The sequence below is a fragment of the Chiloscyllium punctatum genome, chromosome 3 (genome assembly GCF_047496795.1).
Source record: "Chiloscyllium punctatum isolate Juve2018m chromosome 3, sChiPun1.3, whole genome shotgun sequence".
Taxonomy (NCBI): domain Eukaryota; kingdom Metazoa; phylum Chordata; class Chondrichthyes; order Orectolobiformes; family Hemiscylliidae; genus Chiloscyllium; species Chiloscyllium punctatum.
The window spans coordinates 26,269,041-26,291,347 of NC_092741.1; the positions used below are offsets into that span (position 1 = coordinate 26,269,041).

Sequence of the window (22,307 nt, forward strand, 5' to 3'; positions counted from 1 at the left end):
ATCCCTTTCTTTCCCTCTTTCTTGCTGATTTTGGCAGCGCTCCGCTCTCCTCCCCTCCCTGTCTCCTGCCTGCAGCGGCAGCAAAAATAACCTGTCGCTGCATTGCGTGCGTGGCCCAACACGAGTGCAGAGGGGTGACTTGAGCAGCCCCTGCTGGCGGAAAAAGCCTACTGCACCTGGTATTCCCAGGCGGTCTCCCATCCAAGTACTAACCAGGCCTGAGTCTGCTTAGCTTCCGAGATCAGACGAGATCGGGCGATTTCAGACTAGTATGGCCGTAGGCGCTGGCCTCTGCCTTTTCTCCCCACTTCAAGGCGTGCTGGCCAGCCACATTTTCTTTGCTGCTCTTTCTCTTGATCCCCTTTGTTTTTTTTCTCTCTTTTCTATTTGCTCTTCCTCCTCCGTGCGTGCTTCCCTCCCTCCCTCCAGCTAGCCCTTGCCCACCAGGCTCCTGTCGTCTCCCACATCCCCACACAGGCCAACTGCAAAACCTCCCCCTGCTTCATAGGGCTGCAGCCTGCATTCTCTCATCCTTCCACACTCCTCCACGCCTCCATTTCGGAATGGCAGGCAGTGACCTGTGGGGTACCGCAGGGATCAGTACTGGGACCGCAGCTTTTTACAATATATGTTCATGATATAGAAGATGCTATTAGCAATAACATTAGCAAATTTGCTGATGATACTGAGCTGGGTGGCAGGGTGAAATGTGATGAGGATGTTAGGAGATTACCGGGTGACCTGGACAAGTTAGGTGAGTGGTCAGATGCATGGCAGATGCACTTTAATGTGGATAAATGGATGCTTATCCACTTTGGTGGCAAGAACACGAAGGCAGATTACTACCTAAATGGAATCAATTTCGGTCAAGGGACAGTACCGAGAGATCTGGGGGTTCTTGTACACCACTCAATGAAGGTAAGCATGCAGGTACAGCAGGTAGTGAAGAAGGCTAATAGCATGCTGGCCTTCATAACAAGAGGGATCGAGTACAGAAGCAAAGAGGTTCTTCTGCAGGTGTACAGGGCCCTGGTGAGACCACACCTGGAGTACTGTGTGCAGTTCTGGTCTCCAAATTTGAGGAGAGACATTCCGGCTATTGAGGGAGTGCAGCGTAGGTTGACGAGGTCAATTCCTGGAATGGCGGGATTACCTTACACTGAAAGACTGGAGCGACTGGGCTCGTGTACCCTTGAGTTTAGAAGACTGAGAGGGGATCTGGTTGAGACATATAAGATTATCAAAGGATTGGACACTCTGGCGGCAGGAAACGTGAGTGCCGAAACAGAGGACACAGCTTAAAAATACGGGGTAGACCGTTTAGGACAGAGATGAGGAGAAACGTCTTCACCCAGAGAGTGGTGGCTGTGTGGAATGCTCTGCCCCAGAGGGCAGTGGAGGCCCAGTCTCTGGATTCATTGAAGAAAGAGTTGGACAGAGCTCTCAAGGATAGTGGAATCAAGGCTTATGGAGATAAGGCAGGAACAGGATACTGATTAAGGATGATCAGCCATGATCATATTGAATGGTGGTGCAGGCTCCAAGGGCAGAATGGCCAACTCCTGCACCTATTGTCTATTGTCCTCCTTTCCTGACTGCCAGCCGCAGACAGCGTGCAGCCCCAATCCCTTTCTTTCCCTCTTTCTTGCTGATTTTGGCAGCGCTCCGCTCTCCTCCCCTCCCTGTCTCCTGCCTGCAGCGGCAGCAAAAATAACCTGTCGCTGCATTGCGTGCGTGGCCCAACACGAGTGCAGAGGGGTGACTTGAGCAGCCCCTGCTGGCGGAAAAAGCCTACTGCACCTGGTATTCCCAGGCGGTCTCCCATCCAAGTACTAACCAGGCCTGAGTCTGCTTAGCTTCCGAGATCAGACGAGATCAGGCGTGTTCAGACTAGTATGGCCGTAGGCGCTGGCCCCTGCCTTTTCTCCCCACTTCAAGGCGTGCTGGCCAGCCACATTTTCTTTGCTGCTCTTTCTCTTGATCCCCTTTGTTTTTTTTTCTCTCTTTTCTCTTTGCTCTTCCTCCTCCGTGCGTGCTTCCCTCCCTCCCTCCCTCCCTCCAGCTAGCCCTTGCCCACCAGGCTCCTGTCGTCTCCCACATCCCCACACAGGCCGACTGCAAGACCTCCCCCTGCTTCATAGGGCTGCAGCCTGCATTCTCTCATCCTTCCAAACTCCTCCACGCCTCCATTTCGGAATGGCAGGCAGTGACCAGTGGGGTACCGCAGGGATCAGTACTGGGACCGCAGCTTTTTACAATATATGTTCATGATATAGAAGATGCTATTAGCAATAACATTAGCAAATTTGCTGATGATACTGAGCTGGGTGGCAGGGTGAAATGTGATGAGGATGTTAGGAGATTACCGGGTGACCTGGACAAGTTAGGTGAGTGGTCAGATGCATGGCAGATGCACTTTAATGTGGATAAATGGATGCTTATCCACTTTGGTGGCAAGAACAGGAAGGCAGATTACTACCTAAATGGAATCAATTTCGGTCAAGGGACAGTACCGAGAGATCTGGGAGTTCTTGTACACCACTCAATGAAGGTAAGCATGCAGGTACAGCAGGTAGTGAAGAAGGCTAATAGCATGCTGGCCTTCATAACAAGAGGGATCGAGTACAGAAGCAAAGAGGTTCTTCTGCAGGTGTACAGGGCCCTGGTGAGACCACACCTGGAGTACTGTGTGCAGTTCTGGTCTCCAAATTTGAGGAGAGACATTCCGGCTATTGAGGGAGTGCAGCGTAGGTTGACGAGGTCAATTCCTGGAATGGCGGGATTACCTTACACTGAAAGACTGGAGCGACTGGGCTCGTGTACCCTTGAGTTTAGAAGACTGAGAGGGGATCTGGTTGAGACATATAAGATTATCAAAGGATTGGACACTCTGGCGGCAGGAAACGTGAGTGCCGAAACAGAGGACACAGCTTAAAAATACGGGGTAGACCGTTTAGGACAGAGATGAGGAGAAACGTCTTCACCCAGAGAGTGGTGGCTGTGTGGAATGCTCTGCCCCAGAGGGCAGTGGAGGCCCAGTCTCTGGATTCATTGAAGAAAGAGTTGGACAGAGCTCTCAAGGATAGTGGAATCAAGGCTTATGGAGATAAGGCAGGAACAGGATACTGATTAAGGATGATCAGCCATGATCATATTGAATGGTGGTGCAGGCTCCAAGGGCAGAATGGCCAACTCCTGCACCTATTGTCTATTGCCCTCCTTTCCTGACTGCCAGCCGCAGACAGCGTGCAGCCCCAATCCCTTTCTTTCCCTCTTTCTTGCTGATTTTGGCAGCGCTCCGCTCTCCTCCCCTCCCTGTCTCCTGCCTGCAGCGGCAGCAAAAATAACCTGTCGCTGCATTGCGTGCGTGGCCCAACACGAGTGCAGAGGGGTGACTTGAGCAGCCCCTGCTGGCGGAAATAGCCTACTGCACCTGGTATTCCCAGGCGGTCTCCCATCCAAGTACTAACCAGGCCTGAGTCTGCTAAGCTTCCGAGATCAGACGAGATCGGGCGTTTTCAGACTAGTATGGCCGTAGGCGCTGACCCCTGCCTTTTCTCCCCACTTCAAGGCGTGCTGGCCAGCCACATTTTCTTTGCTGCTCTTTCTCTTGATCCCCTTTGTTTTTTTTCTCGCTTTTCTCTTTGCTCTTCCTCCTCCGTGCGTGCTTCCCTCCCTCCCTCCCTCCCTCCCTCCCTCCAGCTAGCCCTTGCCCACCAGGCTCCTGTCGTCTCCCACATCCCCACACAGGCCAACTGCAAGACCTCCCCCTGCTTCATAGGGCTGCAGCCTGCATTCTCTCATCCTTCCACACTCCTCCACGCCTCCATTTCGGAATGGCAGGCAGTGACCTGTGGGGTACCGCAGGGATCAGTACTGGGACCGCAGCTTTTTACAATATATGTTCATGATATAGAAGATGCTATTAGCAATAACATTAGCAAATTTGCTGATGATACTGAGCTGGGTGGCAGGGTGAAATGTGATGAGGATGTTAGGAGATTACCGGGTGACCTGGACAAGTTAGGTGAGTGGTCAGATGCATGGCAGATGCACTTTAATGTGGATAAATGGATGCTTATCCACTTTGGTGGCAAGAACACGAAGGCAGATTACTACCTAAATGGAATCAATTTCGGTCAAGGGACAGTACCGAGAGATCTGGGGGTTCTTGTACACCACTCAATGAAGGTAAGCATGCAGGTACAGCAGGTAGTGAAGAAGGCTAATAGCATGCTGGCCTTCATAACAAGAGGGATCGAGTACAGAAGCAAAGAGGTTCTTCTGCAGGTGTACAGGGCCCTGGTGAGACCACACCTGGAGTACTGTGTGCAGTTCTGGTCTCCAAATTTGAGGAGAGACATTCCGGCTATTGAGGGAGTGCAGCGTAGGTTGACGAGGTCAATTCCTGGAATGGCGGGATTACCTTACACTGAAAGACTGGAGCGACTGGGCTCGTGTACCCTTGAGTTTAGAAGACTGAGAGGGGATCTGGTTGAGACATATAAGATTATCAAAGGATTGGACACTCTGGCGGCAGGAAACGTGAGTGCCGAAACAGAGGACACAGCTTAAAAATACGGGGTAGACCGTTTAGGACAGAGATGAGGAGAAACGTCTTCACCCAGAGAGTGGTGGCTGTGTGGAATGCTCTGCCCCAGAGGGCAGTGGAGGCCCAGTCTCTGGATTCATTGAAGAAAGAGTTGGACAGAGCTCTCAAGGATAGTGGAATCAAGGCTTATGGAGATAAGGCAGGAACAGGATACTGATTAAGGATGATCAGCCATGATCATATTGAATGGTGGTGCAGGCTCCAAGGGCAGAATGGCCAACTCCTGCACCTATTGTCTATTGTCCTCCTTTCCTGACTGCCAGCCGCAGACAGCGTGCAGCCCCAATCCCTTTCTTTCCCTCTTTCTTGCTGATTTTGGCAGCGCTCCGCTCTCCTCCCCTCCCTGTCTCCTGCCTGCAGCGGCAGCAAAAATAACCTGTCGCTGCATTGCGTGCGTGGCCCAACACGAGTGCAGAGGGGTGACTTGAGCAGCCCCTGCTGGCGGAAAAAGCCTACTGCACCTGGTATTCCCAGGCGGTCTCCCATCCAAGTACTAACCAGGCCTGAGTCTGCTTAGCTTCCGAGATCAGACGAGATCAGGCGTGTTCAGACTAGTATGGCCGTAGGCGCTGGCCCCTGCCTTTTCTCCCCACTTCAAGGCGTGCTGGCCAGCCACATTTTCTTTGCTGCTCTTTCTCTTGATCCCCTTTGTTTTTTTTTCTCTCTTTTCTCTTTGCTCTTCCTCCTCCGTGCGTGCTTCCCTCCCTCCCTCCCTCCCTCCAGCTAGCCCTTGCCCACCAGGCTCCTGTCGTCTCCCACATCCCCACACAGGCCGACTGCAAGACCTCCCCCTGCTTCATAGGGCTGCAGCCTGCATTCTCTCATCCTTCCAAACTCCTCCACGCCTCCATTTCGGAATGGCAGGCAGTGACCAGTGGGGTACCGCAGGGATCAGTACTGGGACCGCAGCTTTTTACAATATATGTTCATGATATAGAAGATGCTATTAGCAATAACATTAGCAAATTTGCTGATGATACTGAGCTGGGTGGCAGGGTGAAATGTGATGAGGATGTTAGGAGATTACCGGGTGACCTGGACAAGTTAGGTGAGTGGTCAGATGCATGGCAGATGCACTTTAATGTGGATAAATGGATGCTTATCCACTTTGGTGGCAAGAACAGGAAGGCAGATTACTACCTAAATGGAATCAATTTCGGTCAAGGGACAGTACCGAGAGATCTGGGAGTTCTTGTACACCACTCAATGAAGGTAAGCATGCAGGTACAGCAGGTAGTGAAGAAGGCTAATAGCATGCTGGCCTTCATAACAAGAGGGATCGAGTACAGAAGCAAAGAGGTTCTTCTGCAGGTGTACAGGGCCCTGGTGAGACCACACCTGGAGTACTGTGTGCAGTTCTGGTCTCCAAATTTGAGGAGAGACATTCCGGCTATTGAGGGAGTGCAGCGTAGGTTGACGAGGTCAATTCCTGGAATGGCGGGATTACCTTACACTGAAAGACTGGAGCGACTGGGCTCGTGTACCCTTGAGTTTAGAAGACTGAGAGGGGATCTGGTTGAGACATATAAGATTATCAAAGGATTGGACACTCTGGCGGCAGGAAACGTGAGTGCCGAAACAGAGGACACAGCTTAAAAATACGGGGTAGACCGTTTAGGACAGAGATGAGGAGAAACGTCTTCACCCAGAGAGTGGTGGCTGTGTGGAATGCTCTGCCCCAGAGGGCAGTGGAGGCCCAGTCTCTGGATTCATTGAAGAAAGAGTTGGACAGAGCTCTCAAGGATAGTGGAATCAAGGCTTATGGAGATAAGGCAGGAACAGGATACTGATTAAGGATGATCAGCCATGATCATATTGAATGGTGGTGCAGGCTCCAAGGGCAGAATGGCCAACTCCTGCACCTATTGTCTATTGCCCTCCTTTCCTGACTGCCAGCCGCAGACAGCGTGCAGCCCCAATCCCTTTCTTTCCCTCTTTCTTGCTGATTTTGGCAGCGCTCCGCTCTCCTCCCCTCCCTGTCTCCTGCCTGCAGCGGCAGCAAAAATAACCTGTCGCTGCATTGCGTGCGTGGCCCAACACGAGTGCAGAGGGGTGACTTGAGCAGCCCCTGCTGGCGGAAATAGCCTACTGCACCTGGTATTCCCAGGCGGTCTCCCATCCAAGTACTAACCAGGCCTGAGTCTGCTAAGCTTCCGAGATCAGACGAGATCGGGCGTTTTCAGACTAGTATGGCCGTAGGCGCTGACCCCTGCCTTTTCTCCCCACTTCAAGGCGTGCTGGCCAGCCACATTTTCTTTGCTGCTCTTTCTCTTGATCCCCTTTGTTTTTTTTCTCGCTTTTCTCTTTGCTCTTCCTCCTCCGTGCGTGCTTCCCTCCCTCCCTCCCTCCCTCCCTCCCTCCAGCTAGCCCTTGCCCACCAGGCTCCTGTCGTCTCCCACATCCCCACACAGGCCAACTGCAAGACCTCCCCCTGCTTCATAGGGCTGCAGCCTGCATTCTCTCATCCTTCCACACTCCTCCACGCCTCCATTTCGGAATGGCAGGCAGTGACCTGTGGGGTACCGCAGGGATCAGTACTGGGACCGCAGCTTTTTACAATATATGTTCATGATATAGAAGATGCTATTAGCAATAACATTAGCAAATTTGCTGATGATACTGAGCTGGGTGGCAGGGTGAAATGTGATGAGGATGTTAGGAGATTACCGGGTGACCTGGACAAGTTAGGTGAGTGGTCAGATGCATGGCAGATGCACTTTAATGTGGATAAATGGATGCTTATCCACTTTGGTGGCAAGAACACGAAGGCAGATTACTACCTAAATGGAATCAATTTCGGTCAAGGGACAGTACCGAGAGATCTGGGGGTTCTTGTACACCACTCAATGAAGGTAAGCATGCAGGTACAGCAGGTAGTGAAGAAGGCTAATAGCATGCTGGCCTTCATAACAAGAGGGATCGAGTACAGAAGCAAAGAGGTTCTTCTGCAGGTGTACAGGGCCCTGGTGAGACCACACCTGGAGTACTGTGTGCAGTTCTGGTCTCCAAATTTGAGGAGAGACATTCCGGCTATTGAGGGAGTGCAGCGTAGGTTGACGAGGTCAATTCCTGGAATGGCGGGATTACCTTACACTGAAAGACTGGAGCGACTGGGCTCGTGTACCCTTGAGTTTAGAAGACTGAGAGGGGATCTGGTTGAGACATATAAGATTATCAAAGGATTGGACACTCTGGCGGCAGGAAACGTGAGTGCCGAAACAGAGGACACAGCTTAAAAATACGGGGTAGACCGTTTAGGACAGAGATGAGGAGAAACGTCTTCACCCAGAGAGTGGTGGCTGTGTGGAATGCTCTGCCCCAGAGGGCAGTGGAGGCCCAGTCTCTGGATTCATTGAAGAAAGAGTTGGACAGAGCTCTCAAGGATAGTGGAATCAAGGCTTATGGAGATAAGGCAGGAACAGGATACTGATTAAGGATGATCAGCCATGATCATATTGAATGGTGGTGCAGGCTCCAAGGGCAGAATGGCCAACTCCTGCACCTATTGTCTATTGCCCTCCTTTCCTGACTGCCAGCCGCAGACAGCGTGCAGCCCCAATCCCTTTCTTTCCCTCTTTCTTGCTGATTTTGGCAGCGCTCCGCTCTCCTCCCCTCCCTGTCTCCTGCCTGCAGCGGCAGCAAAAAAACCTGTCGCTGCATTGCGTGCGTGGCCCAACACGAGTGCAGAGGGGTGACTTGAGCAGCCCCTGCTGGCGGAAAAAGCCTACTGCACCTGGTATTCCCAGGCGGTCTCCCATCCAAGTACTAACCAGGCCTGAATCTGCTTAGCTTCCGAGATTAGACGAGATCAGGCGTTTTCAGACTAGTATGGCCGTAGGCGCTGGCCCCTGCCTTTTCTCCCCACTTCAAGGCGTGCTGGCCAGCCACATTTTCTTTGCTGCTCTTTCTCTTGATCCCCTTTGGTTTTTTTTTCTCTCTTTTCTCTTTGCTCTTCCTCCTCCGTGCGTGCTTCCCTCCCTCCCTCCCTCCCTCCAGCTAGCCCTTGCCCACCAGGCTCCTGTCGTCTCCCACATCCCCACACAGGCCGACTGCAAGACCTCCCCCTGCTTCATAGGGCTGCAGCCTGCATTCTCTCATCCTTCCACACTCCTCCACGCCTCCATTTCGGAATGGCAGGCAGTGACCAGTGGGGTACCGCAGGGATCAGTACTGGGACCGCAGCTTTTTACAATATATGTTCATGATATAGAAGATGCTATTAGCAATAACATTAGCAAATTTGCTGATGATACTGAGCTGGGTGGCAGGGTGAAATGTGATGAGGATGTTAGGAGATTACCGGGTGACCTGGACAAGTTAGGTGAGTGGTCAGATGCATGGCAGATGCACTTTAATGTGGATAAATGGATGCTTATCCACTTTGGTGGCAAGAACAGGAAGGCAGATTACTACCTAAATGGAATCAATTTCGGTCAAGGGACAGTACCGAGAGATCTGGGGGTTCTTGTACACCACTCAATGAAGGTAAGCATGCAGGTACAGCAGGTAGTGAAGAAGGCTAATAGCATGCTGGCCTTCATAACAAGAGGGATCGAGTACAGAAGCAAAGAGGTTCTTCTGCAGGTGTACAGGGCCCTGGTGAGACCACACCTGGAGTACTGTGTGCAGTTCTGGTCTCCAAATTTGAGGAGAGACATTCCGGCTATTGAGGGAGTGCAGCGTAGGTTGACGAGGTCAATTCCTGGAATGGCGGGATTACCTTACACTGAAAGACTGGAGCGACTGGGCTCGTGTACCCTTGAGTTTAGAAGACTGAGAGGGGATCTGGTTGAGACATATAAGATTATCAAAGGATTGGACACTCTGGCGGCAGGAAACGTGAGTGCCGAAACAGAGGACACAGCTTAAAAATACGGGGTAGACCGTTTAGGACAGAGATGAGGAGAAACGTCTTCACCCAGAGAGTGGTGGCTGTGTGGAATGCTCTGCCCCAGAGGGCAGTGGAGGCCCAGTCTCTGGATTCATTGAAGAAAGAGTTGGACAGAGCTCTCAAGGATAGTGGAATCAAGGCTTATGGAGATAAGGCAGGAACAGGATACTGATTAAGGATGATCAGCCATGATCATATTGAATGGTGGTGCAGGCTCCAAGGGCAGAATGGCCAACTCCTGCACCTATTGTCTATTGCCCTCCTTTCCTGACTGCCAGCCGCAGACAGCGTGCAGCCCCAATCCCTTTCTTTCCCTCTTTCTTGCTGATTTTGGCAGCGCTCCGCTCTCCTCCCCTCCCTGTCTCCTGCCTGCAGCGGCAGCAAAAATAACCTGTCGCTGCATTGCGTGCGTGGCCCAACACGAGTGCAGAGGGGTGACTTGAGCAGCCCCTGCTGGCGGAAAAAGCCTACTGCACCTGGTATTCCCAGGCGGTCTCCCATCCAAGTACTAACCAGGCCTGAGTCTGCTTAGCTTCCGAGATCAGACGAGATCAGGCGTGTTCAGACTAGTATGGCCGTAGGCGCTGGCCCCTGCCTTTTCTCCCCACTTCAAGGCGTGCTGGCCAGCCACATTTTCTTTGCTGCTCTTTCTCTTGATCCCCTTTGTTTTTTTTTCTCTCTTTTCTCTTTGCTCTTCCTCCTCCGTGCGTGCTTCCCTCCCTCCCTCCCTCCCTCCAGCTAGCCCTTGCCCACCAGGCTCCTGTCGTCTCCCACATCCCCACACAGGCCGACTGCAAGACCTCCCCCTGCTTCATAGGGCTGCAGCCTGCATTCTCTCATCCTTCCAAACTCCTCCACGCCTCCATTTCGGAATGGCAGGCAGTGACCAGTGGGGTACCGCAGGGATCAGTACTGGGACCGCAGCTTTTTACAATATATGTTCATGATATAGAAGATGCTATTAGCAATAACATTAGCAAATTTGCTGATGATACTGAGCTGGGTGGCAGGGTGAAATGTGATGAGGATGTTAGGAGATTACCGGGTGACCTGGACAAGTTAGGTGAGTGGTCAGATGCATGGCAGATGCACTTTAATGTGGATAAATGGATGCTTATCCACTTTGGTGGCAAGAACAGGAAGGCAGATTACTACCTAAATGGAATCAATTTCGGTCAAGGGACAGTACCGAGAGATCTGGGAGTTCTTGTACACCACTCAATGAAGGTAAGCATGCAGGTACAGCAGGTAGTGAAGAAGGCTAATAGCATGCTGGCCTTCATAACAAGAGGGATCGAGTACAGAAGCAAAGAGGTTCTTCTGCAGGTGTACAGGGCCCTGGTGAGACCACACCTGGAGTACTGTGTGCAGTTCTGGTCTCCAAATTTGAGGAGAGACATTCCGGCTATTGAGGGAGTGCAGCGTAGGTTGACGAGGTCAATTCCTGGAATGGCGGGATTACCTTACACTGAAAGACTGGAGCGACTGGGCTCGTGTACCCTTGAGTTTAGAAGACTGAGAGGGGATCTGGTTGAGACATATAAGATTATCAAAGGATTGGACACTCTGGCGGCAGGAAACGTGAGTGCCGAAACAGAGGACACAGCTTAAAAATACGGGGTAGACCGTTTAGGACAGAGATGAGGAGAAACGTCTTCACCCAGAGAGTGGTGGCTGTGTGGAATGCTCTGCCCCAGAGGGCAGTGGAGGCCCAGTCTCTGGATTCATTGAAGAAAGAGTTGGACAGAGCTCTCAAGGATAGTGGAATCAAGGCTTATGGAGATAAGGCAGGAACAGGATACTGATTAAGGATGATCAGCCATGATCATATTGAATGGTGGTGCAGGCTCCAAGGGCAGAATGGCCAACTCCTGCACCTATTGTCTATTGCCCTCCTTTCCTGACTGCCAGCCGCAGACAGCGTGCAGCCCCAATCCCTTTCTTTCCCTCTTTCTTGCTGATTTTGGCAGCGCTCCGCTCTCCTCCCCTCCCTGTCTCCTGCCTGCAGCGGCAGCAAAAATAACCTGTCGCTGCATTGCGTGCGTGGCCCAACACGAGTGCAGAGGGGTGACTTGAGCAGCCCCTGCTGGCGGAAATAGCCTACTGCACCTGGTATTCCCAGGCGGTCTCCCATCCAAGTACTAACCAGGCCTGAGTCTGCTAAGCTTCCGAGATCAGACGAGATCGGGCGTTTTCAGACTAGTATGGCCGTAGGCGCTGACCCCTGCCTTTTCTCCCCACTTCAAGGCGTGCTGGCCAGCCACATTTTCTTTGCTGCTCTTTCTCTTGATCCCCTTTGTTTTTTTTCTCGCTTTTCTCTTTGCTCTTCCTCCTCCGTGCGTGCTTCCCTCCCTCCCTCCCTCCCTCCCTCCCTCCAGCTAGCCCTTGCCCACCAGGCTCCTGTCGTCTCCCACATCCCCACACAGGCCGACTGCAAGACCTCCCCCTGCTTCATAGGGCTGCAGCCTGCATTCTCTCATCCTTCCACACTCCTCCACGCCTCCATTTCGGAATGGCAGGCAGTGACCAGTGGGGTACCGCAGGGATCAGTACTGGGACCGCAGCTTTTTACAATATATGTTCATGATATAGAAGATGCTATTAGCAATAACATTAGCAAATTTGCTGATGATACTGAGCTGGGTGGCAGGGTGAAATGTGATGAGGATGTTAGGAGATTACCGGGTGACCTGGACAAGTTAGGTGAGTGGTCAGATGCATGGCAGATGCACTTTAATGTGGATAAATGGATGCTTATCCACTTTGGTGGCAAGAACAGGAAGGCAGATTACTACCTAAATGGAATCAATTTCGGTCAAGGGACAGTACCGAGAGATCTGGGGGTTCTTGTACACCACTCAATGAAGGTAAGCATGCAGGTACAGCAGGTAGTGAAGAAGGCTAATAGCATGCTGGCCTTCATAACAAGAGGGATCGAGTACAGAAGCAAAGAGGTTCTTCTGCAGGTGTACAGGGCCCTGGTGAGACCACACCTGGAGTACTGTGTGCAGTTCTGGTCTCCAAATTTGAGGAGAGACATTCCGGCTATTGAGGGAGTGCAGCGTAGGTTGACGAGGTCAATTCCTGGAATGGCGGGATTACCTTACACTGAAAGACTGGAGCGACTGGGCTCGTGTACCCTTGAGTTTAGAAGACTGAGAGGGGATCTGGTTGAGACATATAAGATTATCAAAGGATTGGACACTCTGGCGGCAGGAAACGTGAGTGCCGAAACAGAGGACACAGCTTAAAAATACGGGGTAGACCGTTTAGGACAGAGATGAGGAGAAACGTCTTCACCCAGAGAGTGGTGGCTGTGTGGAATGCTCTGCCCCAGAGGGCAGTGGAGGCCCAGTCTCTGGATTCATTGAAGAAAGAGTTGGACAGAGCTCTCAAGGATAGTGGAATCAAGGCTTATGGAGATAAGGCAGGAACAGGATACTGATTAAGGATGATCAGCCATGATCATATTGAATGGTGGTGCAGGCTCCAAGGGCAGAATGGCCAACTCCTGCACCTATTGTCTATTGCCCTCCTTTCCTGACTGCCAGCCGCAGACAGCGTGCAGCCCCAATCCCTTTCTTTCCCTCTTTCTTGCTGATTTTGGCAGCGCTCCGCTCTCCTCCCCTCCCTGTCTCCTGCCTGCAGCGGCAGCAAAAATAACCTGTCGCTGCATTGCGTGCGTGGCCCAACACGAGTGCAGAGGGGTGACTTGAGCAGCCCCTGCTGGCGGAAAAAGCCTACTGCACCTGGTATTCCCAGGCGGTCTCCCATCCAAGTACTAACCAGGCCTGAGTCTGCTTAGCTTCCGAGATCAGGCGAGATCAGGCGTGTTCAGACTAGTATGGCCGTAGGCGCTGGCCCCTGCCTTTTCTCCCCACTTCAAGGCGTGCTGGCCAGCCACATTTTCTTTGCTGCTCTTTCTCTTGATCCCCTTTGTTTTTTTTTCTCTCTTTTCTCTTTGCTCTTCCTCCTCCGTGCGTGCTTCCCTCCCTCCCTCCCTCCCTTCAGCTAGCCCTTGCCCACCAGGCTCCTGTCGTCTCCCACATCCCCACACAGGCCGACTGCAAGACCTCCCCCTGCTTCATAGGGCTGCAGCCTGCATTCTCTCATCCTTCCAAACTCCTCCACGCCTCCATTTCGGAATGGCAGGCAGTGACCAGTGGGGTACCGCAGGGATCAGTACTGGGACCGCAGCTTTTTACAATATATGTTCATGATATAGAAGATGCTATTAGCAATAACATTAGCAAATTTGCTGATGATACTGAGCTGGGTGGCAGGGTGAAATGTGATGAGGATGTTAGGAGATTACCGGGTGACCTGGACAAGTTAGGTGAGTGGTCAGATGCATGGCAGATGCACTTTAATGTGGATAAATGGATGCTTATCCACTTTGGTGGCAAGAACAGGAAGGCAGATTACTACCTAAATGGAATCAATTTCGGTCAAGGGACAGTACCGAGAGATCTGGGAGTTCTTGTACACCACTCAATGAAGGTAAGCATGCAGGTACAGCAGGTAGTGAAGAAGGCTAATAGCATGCTGGCCTTCATAACAAGAGGGATCGAGTACAGAAGCAAAGAGGTTCTTCTGCAGGTGTACAGGGCCCTGGTGAGACCACACCTGGAGTACTGTGTGCAGTTCTGGTCTCCAAATTTGAGGAGAGACATTCCGGCTATTGAGGGAGTGCAGCGTAGGTTGACGAGGTCAATTCCTGGAATGGCGGGATTACCTTACACTGAAAGACTGGAGCGACTGGGCTCGTGTACCCTTGAGTTTAGAAGACTGAGAGGGGATCTGGTTGAGACATATAAGATTATCAAAGGATTGGACACTCTGGCGGCAGGAAACGTGAGTGCCGAAACAGAGGACACAGCTTAAAAATACGGGGTAGACCGTTTAGGACAGAGATGAGGAGAAACGTCTTCACCCAGAGAGTGGTGGCTGTGTGGAATGCTCTGCCCCAGAGGGCAGTGGAGGCCCAGTCTCTGGATTCATTGAAGAAAGAGTTGGACAGAGCTCTCAAGGATAGTGGAATCAAGGCTTATGGAGATAAGGCAGGAACAGGATACTGATTAAGGATGATCAGCCATGATCATATTGAATGGTGGTGCAGGCTCCAAGGGCAGAATGGCCAACTCCTGCACCTATTGTCTATTGCCCTCCTTTCCTGACTGCCAGCCGCAGACAGCGTGCAGCCCCAATCCCTTTCTTTCCCTCTTTCTTGCTGATTTTGGCAGCGCTCCGCTCTCCTCCCCTCCCTGTCTCCTGCCTGCAGCGGCAGCAAAAATAACCTGTCGCTGCATTGCGTGCGTGGCCCAACACGAGTGCAGAGGGGTGACTTGAGCAGCCCCTGCTGGCGGAAAAAGCCTACTGCACCTGGTATTCCCAGGCGGTCTCCCATCCAAGTACTAACCAGGCCTGAGTCTGCTAAGCTTCCGAGATCAGACGAGATCGGGCGTTTTCAGACTAGTATGGCCGTAGGCGCTGACCCCTGCCTTTTCTCCCCACTTCAAGGCGTGCTGGCCAGCCACATTTTCTTTGCTGCTCTTTCTCTTGATCCCCTTTGTTTTTTTTCTCGCTTTTCTCTTTGCTCTTCCTCCTCCGTGCGTGCTTCCCTCCCTCCCTCCCTCCCTCCCTCCCTCCAGCTAGCCCTTGCCCACCAGGCTCCTGTCGTCTCCCACATCCCCACACAGGCCAACTGCAAGACCTCCCCCTGCTTCATAGGGCTGCAGCCTGCATTCTCTCATCCTTCCACACTCCTCCACGCCTCCATTTCGGAATGGCAGGCAGTGACCTGTGGGGTACCGCAGGGATCAGTACTGGGACCGCAGCTTTTTACAATATATGTTCATGATATAGAAGATGCTATTAGCAATAACATTAGCAAATTTGCTGATGATACTGAGCTGGGTGGCAGGGTGAAATGTGATGAGGATGTTAGGAGATTACCGGGTGACCTGGACAAGTTAGGTGAGTGGTCAGATGCATGGCAGATGCACTTTAATGTGGATAAATGGATGCTTATCCACTTTGGTGGCAAGAACACGAAGGCAGATTACTACCTAAATGGAATCAATTTCGGTCAAGGGACAGTACCGAGAGATCTGGGGGTTCTTGTACACCACTCAATGAAGGTAAGCATGCAGGTACAGCAGGTAGTGAAGAAGGCTAATAGCATGCTGGCCTTCATAACAAGAGGGATCGAGTACAGAAGCAAAGAGGTTCTTCTGCAGGTGTACAGGGCCCTGGTGAGACCACACCTGGAGTACTGTGTGCAGTTCTGGTCTCCAAATTTGAGGAGAGACATTCCGGCTATTGAGGGAGTGCAGCGTAGGTTGACGAGGTCAATTCCTGGAATGGCGGGATTACCTTACACTGAAAGACTGGAGCGACTGGGCTCGTGTACCCTTGAGTTTAGAAGACTGAGAGGGGATCTGGTTGAGACATATAAGATTATCAAAGGATTGGACACTCTGGCGGCAGGAAACGTGAGTGCCGAAACAGAGGACACAGCTTAAAAATACGGGGTAGACCGTTTAGGACAGAGATGAGGAGAAACGTCTTCACCCAGAGAGTGGTGGCTGTGTGGAATGCTCTGCCCCAGAGGGCAGTGGAGGCCCAGTCTCTGGATTCATTGAAGAAAGAGTTGGACAGAGCTCTCAAGGATAGTGGAATCAAGGCTTATGGAGATAAGGCAGGAACAGGATACTGATTAAGGATGATCAGCCATGATCATATTGAATGGTGGTGCAGGCTCCAAGGGCAGAATGGCCAACTCCTGCACCTATTGTCTATTGCCCTCCTTTCCTGACTGCCAGCCGCAGACAGCGTGCAGCCCCAATCCTTTTCTTTCCCTCTTTCTTGCTGATTTTGGCAGCGCTCCGCTCTCCTCCCCTCCCTGTCTCCTGCCTGCAGCGGCAGCAAAAAAACCTGTCGCTGCATTGCGTGCGTGGCCCAACACGAGTGCAGAGGGGTGACTTGAGCAGCCCCTGCTGGCGGAAAAAGCCTACTGCACCTGGTATTCCCAGGCGGTCTCCCATCCAAGTACTAACCAGGCCTGAATCTGGTTAGCTTCCGAGATTAGACGAGATCAGGCGTTTTCAGACTAGTATGGCCGTAGGCGCTGGCCCCTGCCTTTTCTCCCCACTTCAAGGCGTGCTGGCCAGCCACATTTTCTTTGCTGCTCTTTCTCTTGATCCCCTTTGGTTTTTTTTTCTCTCTTTTCTCTTTGCTCTTCCTCCTCCGTGCGTGCTTCCCTCCCTCCCTCCCTCCCTCCAGCTAGCCCTTGCCCACCAGGCTCCTGTCGTCTCCCACATCCCCACACAGGCCGACTGCAAGACCTCCCCCTGCTTCATAGGGCTGCAGCCTGCATTCTCTCATCCTTCCACACTCCTCCACGCCTCCATTTCGGAATGGCAGGCAGTGACCAGTGGGGTACCGCAGGGATCAGTACTGGGACCGCAGCTTTTTACAATATATGTTCATGATATAGAAGATGCTATTAGCAATAACATTAGCAAATTTGCTGATGATACTGAGCTGGGTGGCAGGGTGAAATGTGATGAGGATGTTAGGAGATTACCGGGTGACCTGGACAAGTTAGGTGAGTGGTCAGATGCATGGCAGATGCACTTTAATGTGGATAAATGGATGCTTATCCACTTTGGTGGCAAGAACAGGAAGGCAGATTACTACCTAAATGGAATCAATTTCGGTCAAGGGACAGTACCGAGAGATCTGGGGGTTCTTGTACACCACTCAATGAAGGTAAGCATGCAGGTACAGCAGGTAGTGAAGAAGGCTAATAGCATGCTGGCCTTCATAACAAGAGGGATCGAGTACAGAAGCAAAGAGGTTCTTCTGCAGGTGTACAGGGCCCTGGTGAGACCACACCTGGAGTACTGTGTGCAGTTCTGGTCTCCAAATTTGAGGAGAGACATTCCGGCTATTGAGGGAGTGCAGCGTAGGTTGACGAGGTCAATTCCTGGAATGGCGGGATTACCTTACACTGAAAGACTGGAGCGACTGGGCTCGTGTACCCTTGAGTTTAGAAGACTGAGAGGGGATCTGGTTGAGACATATAAGATTATCAAAGGATTGGACACTCTGGCGGCAGGAAACGTGAGTGCCGAAACAGAGGACACAGCTTAAAAATACGGGGTAGACCGTTTAGGACAGAGATGAGGAGAAACGTCTTCACCCAGAGAGTGGTGGCTGTGTGGAATGCTCTGCCCCAGAGGGCAGTGGAGGCCCAGTCTCTGGATTCATTGAAGAAAGAGTTGGACAGAGCTCTCAAGGATAGTGGAATCAAGGCTTATGGAGATAAGGCAGGAACAGGATACTGATTAAGGATGATCAGCCATGATCATATTGAATGGTGGTGCAGGCTCCAAGGGCAGAATGGCCAACTCCTGCACCTATTGTCTATTGCCCTCCTTTCCTGACTGCCAGCCGCAGACAGCGTGCAGCCCCAATCCCTTTCTTTCCCTCTTTCTTGCTGATTTTGGCAGCGCTCCGCTCTCCTCCCCTCCCTGTCTCCTGCCTGCAGCGGCAGCAAAAATAACCTGTCGCTGCATTGCGTGCGTGGCCCAACACGAGTGCAGAGGGGTGACTTGAGCAGCCCCTGCTGGCGGAAAAAGCCTACTGCACCTGGTATTCCCAGGCGGTCTCCCATCCAAGTACTAACCAGGCCTGAGTCTGCTTAGCTTCCGAGATCAGGCGTGTTCAGACTAGTATGGCCGTAGGCGCTGGCCCCTGCCTTTTCTCCCCACTTCAAGGCGTGCTGGCCAGCCACATTTTCTTTGCTGCTCTTTCTCTTGATCCCCTTTGGTTTTTTTTTCTCTCTTTTCTCTTTGCTCTTCCTCCTCCGTGCGTGCTTCCCTCCCTCCCTCCCTCCCTCCAGCTAGCCCTTGCCCACCAGGCTCCTGTCGTCTCCCACATCCCCACACAGGCCGACTGCAAGACCTCCCCCTGCTTCATAGGGCTGCAGCCTGCATTCTCTCATCCTTCCAAACTCCTCCACGCCTCCATTTCGGAATGGCAGGCAGTGACCAGTGGGGTACCGCAGGGATCAGTACTGGGACCGCAGCTTTTTACAATATATGTTCATGATATAGAAGATGCTATTAGCAATAACATTAGCAAATTTGCTGATGATACTGAGCTGGGTGGCAGGGTGAAATGTGATGAGGATGTTAGGAGATTACCGGGTGACCTGGACAAGTTAGGTGAGTGGTCAGATGCATGGCAGATGCACTTTAATGTGGATAAATGGATGCTTATCCACTTTGGTGGCAAGAACAGGAAGGCAGATTACTACCTAAATGGAATCAATTTCGGTCAAGGGACAGTACCGAGAGATCTGGGAGTTCTTGTACACCACTCAATGAAGGTAAGCATGCAGGTACAGCAGGTAGTGAAGAAGGCTAATAGCATGCTGGCCTTCATAACAAGAGGGATCGAGTACAGAAGCAAAGAGGTTCTTCTGCAGGTGTACAGGGCCCTGGTGAGACCACACCTGGAGTACTGTGTGCAGTTCTGGTCTCCAAATTTGAGGAGAGACATTCCGGCTATTGAGGGAGTGCAGCGTAGGTTGACGAGGTCAATTCCTGGAATGGCGGGATTACCTTACACTGAAAGACTGGAGCGACTGGGCTCGTGTACCCTTGAGTTTAGAAGACTGAGAGGGGATCTGGTTGAGACATATAAGATTATCAAAGGATTGGACACTCTGGCGGCAGGAAACGTGAGTGCCGAAACAGAGGACACAGCTTAAAAATACGGGGTAGACCGTTTAGGACAGAGATGAGGAGAAACGTCTTCACCCAGAGAGTGGTGGCTGTGTGGAATGCTCTGCCCCAGAGGGCAGTGGAGGCCCAGTCTCTGGATTCATTGAAGAAAGAGTTGGACAGAGCTCTCAAGGATAGTGGAATCAAGGCTTATGGAGATAAGGCAGGAACAGGATACTGATTAAGGATGATCAGCCATGATCATATTGAATGGTGGTGCAGGCTCCAAGGGCAGAATGGCCAACTCCTGCACCTATTGTCTATTGCCCTCCTTTCCTGACTGCCAGCCGCAGACAGCGTGCAGCCCCAATCCCTTTCTTTCCCTCTTTCTTGCTGATTTTGGCAGCGCTCCGCTCTCCTCCCCTCCCTGTCTCCTGCCTGCAGCGGCAGCAAAAATAACCTGTCGCTGCATTGCGTGCGTGGCCCAACACGAGTGCAGAGGGGTGACTTGAGCAGCCCCTGCTGGCGGAAAAAGCCTACTGCACCTGGTATTCCCAGGCGGTCTCCCATCCAAGTACTAACCAGACCTGAGTCTGCTTAGTTTCCGAAATCAGACGAGATCGGGCGTTTTCAGACTAGTATGGCCGTAGGCGCTGGCCCCTGCCTTTTCTCCCCACTTCAAGGCGTGCTGGCCAGCCACATTTTCTTTGCTGCTCTTTCTCTTGATCACCTTTGTTTTTTTTTTCTCTTTTCTCTTTGCTCTTCCTCCTCCGTGTGTGCTTCCCTCCCTCCCTCCAGCTAGCCCTTGCCCACCAGGCTCCTGTCGTCTCCCACATCCCCACACAGGCCGACTGCAAGACCTCCCCCTGCTTCATAGGGCTGCAGCCTGCATTCTCTCATCCTTCCACACTCCTCCACGCCTCCATTTCGGAATGGCAGGCAGTGACCAGTGGGGTACCGCAGGGATCAGTACTGGGACCGCAGCTTTTTACAATATATGTTCATGATATAGAAGATGCTATTACCAATAACATTAGCAAATTTGCTGATGATACTGAGCTGGGTGGCAGGGTGAAATGTGATGAGGATGTTAGGAGATTACCGGGTGACCTGGACAAGTTAGGTGAGTGGTCAGATGCATGGCAGATGCACTTTAATGTGGATAAATGGATGCTTATCCACTTTGGTGGCAAGAACAGGAAGGCAGATTACTACCTAAATGGAATCAATTTCGGTCAAGGGACAGTACCGAGAGATCTGGGGGTTCTTGTACACCACTCAATGAAGGTAAGCATGCAGGTACAGCAGGTAGTGAAGAAGGCTAATAGCATGCTGGCCTTCATAACAAGAGGGATCGAGTACAGAAGCAAAGAGGTTCTTCTGCAGGTGTACAGGGCCCTGGTGAGACCACACCTGGAGTACTGTGTGCAGTTCTGGTCTCCAAATTTGAGGAGAGACATTCCGGCTATTGAGGGAGTGCAGCGTAGGTTGACGAGGTCAATTCCTGGAATGGCGGGATTACCTTACACTGAAAGACTGGAGCGACTGGGCTCGTGTACCCTTGAGTTTAGAAGACTGAGAGGGGATCTGGTTGAGACATATAAGATTATCAAAGGATTGGACACTCTGGCGGCAGGAAACGTGAGTGCCGAAACAGAGGACACAGCTTAAAAATACGGGGTAGACCGTTTAGGACAGAGATGAGGAGAAACGTCTTCACCCAGAGAGTGGTGGCTGTGTGGAATGCTCTGCCCCAGAGGGCAGTGGAGGCCCAGTCTCTGGATTCATTGAAGAAAGAGTTGGACAGAGCTCTCAAGGAGAGTGGAATCAAGGCTTATGGAGATAAGGCAGGAACAGGATACTGATTAAGGATGATCAGCCATGATCATATTGAATGGTGGTGCAGGCTCCAAGGGCAGAATGGCCAACTCCTGCACCTATTGTCTATTGCCCTCCTTTCCTGACTGCCAGCCGCAGACAGCGTGCAGCCCCAATCCCTTTCTTTCCCTCTTTCTTGCTGATTTTGGCAGCGCTCCGCTCTCCTCCCCTCCCTGTCTCCTGCCTGCAGCGGCAGCAAAAATAACCTGTCGCTGCATTGCGTGCGTGGCCCAACACGAGTGCAGAGGGGTGACTTGAGCAGCCCCTGCTGGCGGAAATAGCCTACTGCACCTGGTATTCCCAGGCGGTCTCCCATCCAAGTACTAACCAGGCCTGAGTCTGCTAAGCTTCCGAGATCAGACGAGATCGGGCGTTTTCAGACTAGTATGGCCGTAGGCGCTGACCCCTGCCTTTTCTCCCCACTTCAAGGCGTGCTGGCCAGCCACATTTTCTTTGCTGCTCTTTCTCTTGATCCCCTTTGTTTTTTTTCTCGCTTTTCTCTTTGCTCTTCCTCCTCCGTGCGTGCTTCCCTCCCTCCCTCCAGCTAGCCCTTGCCCACCAGGCTCCTGTCGTCTCCCACATCCCCACACAGGCCAACTGCAAGACCTCCCCCTGCTTCATAGGGCTGCAGCCTGCATTCTCTCATCCTTCCACACTCCTCCACGCCTCCATTTCGGAATGGCAGGCAGTGACCTGTGGGGTACCGCAGGGATCAGTACTGGGACCGCAGCTTTTTACAATATATGTTCATGATATAGAAGATGCTATTAGCAATAACATTAGCAAATTTGCTGATGATACTGAGCTGGGTGGCAGGGTGAAATGTGATGAGGATGTTAGGAGATTACCGGGTGACCTGGACAAGTTAGGTGAGTGGTCAGATGCATGGCAGATGCACTTTAATGTGGATAAATGGATGCTTATCCACTTTGGTGGCAAGAACAGGAAGGCAGATTACTACCTAAATGGAATCAATTTCGGTCAAGGGACAGTACCGAGAGATCTGGGGGTTCTTGTACACCACTCAATGAAGGTAAGCATGCAGGTACAGCAGGTAGTGAAGAAGGCTAATAGCATGCTGGCCTTCATAACAAGAGGGATCGAGTACAGAAGCAAAGAGGTTCTTCTGCAGGTGTACAGGGCCCTGGTGAGACCACACCTGGAGTACTGTGTGCAGTTCTGGTCTCCAAAT

At 51.8% G+C, this 22,307-nt stretch overlaps 13 non-coding genes and 1 pseudogene across 13 annotated transcripts; all 14 read right to left on the reverse strand.

Moving 5' to 3' along the window:
* Positions 1-164: 164 nt before the first annotated feature.
* On the reverse strand, positions 165-283 carry LOC140475811 (5S ribosomal RNA). Its single transcript, XR_011960298.1, has one exon. It is a non-coding gene; the product is annotated as a 5S ribosomal RNA (ribosomal RNA).
* Positions 284-1,788: 1,505 nt separating this feature from the next.
* On the reverse strand, positions 1,789-1,907 carry LOC140468481 (5S ribosomal RNA). The gene has a single exon (XR_011955666.1). It is a non-coding gene; the product is annotated as a 5S ribosomal RNA (ribosomal RNA).
* A 1,514-nt stretch (positions 1,908-3,421) lies between these two features.
* Positions 3,422-3,540, reverse strand: LOC140469068 (5S ribosomal RNA). The gene has a single exon (XR_011955944.1). It is a non-coding gene; the product is annotated as a 5S ribosomal RNA (ribosomal RNA).
* Positions 3,541-5,061: 1,521 nt separating this feature from the next.
* On the reverse strand, positions 5,062-5,180 carry LOC140468488 (5S ribosomal RNA). The gene has a single exon (XR_011955667.1). It is a non-coding gene; the product is annotated as a 5S ribosomal RNA (ribosomal RNA).
* Positions 5,181-6,694: 1,514 nt separating this feature from the next.
* LOC140469071 (5S ribosomal RNA) lies at positions 6,695-6,813 on the reverse strand. Its single transcript, XR_011955945.1, has one exon. It is a non-coding gene; the product is annotated as a 5S ribosomal RNA (ribosomal RNA).
* Positions 6,814-8,333: 1,520 nt separating this feature from the next.
* On the reverse strand, positions 8,334-8,452 carry LOC140470969 (5S ribosomal RNA). Its single transcript, XR_011956816.1, has one exon. It is a non-coding gene; the product is annotated as a 5S ribosomal RNA (ribosomal RNA).
* Positions 8,453-9,967: 1,515 nt separating this feature from the next.
* On the reverse strand, positions 9,968-10,086 carry LOC140468496 (5S ribosomal RNA). The gene has a single exon (XR_011955668.1). It is a non-coding gene; the product is annotated as a 5S ribosomal RNA (ribosomal RNA).
* A 1,514-nt stretch (positions 10,087-11,600) lies between these two features.
* Positions 11,601-11,719, reverse strand: LOC140469074 (5S ribosomal RNA). The gene has a single exon (XR_011955946.1). It is a non-coding gene; the product is annotated as a 5S ribosomal RNA (ribosomal RNA).
* Positions 11,720-13,240: 1,521 nt separating this feature from the next.
* On the reverse strand, positions 13,241-13,359 carry LOC140470075 (5S ribosomal RNA). The gene has a single exon (XR_011956346.1). It is a non-coding gene; the product is annotated as a 5S ribosomal RNA (ribosomal RNA).
* A 1,514-nt stretch (positions 13,360-14,873) lies between these two features.
* On the reverse strand, positions 14,874-14,992 carry LOC140469080 (5S ribosomal RNA). The gene has a single exon (XR_011955947.1). It is a non-coding gene; the product is annotated as a 5S ribosomal RNA (ribosomal RNA).
* Positions 14,993-16,512: 1,520 nt separating this feature from the next.
* LOC140471265 (5S ribosomal RNA) lies at positions 16,513-16,631 on the reverse strand. Its single transcript, XR_011956946.1, has one exon. It is a non-coding gene; the product is annotated as a 5S ribosomal RNA (ribosomal RNA).
* A 1,515-nt stretch (positions 16,632-18,146) lies between these two features.
* On the reverse strand, positions 18,147-18,255 carry LOC140471919 (5S ribosomal RNA; annotated as a pseudogene).
* Positions 18,256-19,770: 1,515 nt separating this feature from the next.
* LOC140471098 (5S ribosomal RNA) lies at positions 19,771-19,889 on the reverse strand. The gene has a single exon (XR_011956854.1). It is a non-coding gene; the product is annotated as a 5S ribosomal RNA (ribosomal RNA).
* A 1,505-nt stretch (positions 19,890-21,394) lies between these two features.
* Positions 21,395-21,513, reverse strand: LOC140469086 (5S ribosomal RNA). Its single transcript, XR_011955949.1, has one exon. It is a non-coding gene; the product is annotated as a 5S ribosomal RNA (ribosomal RNA).
* Between the last annotated feature and the right edge of the window lie 794 nt (positions 21,514-22,307).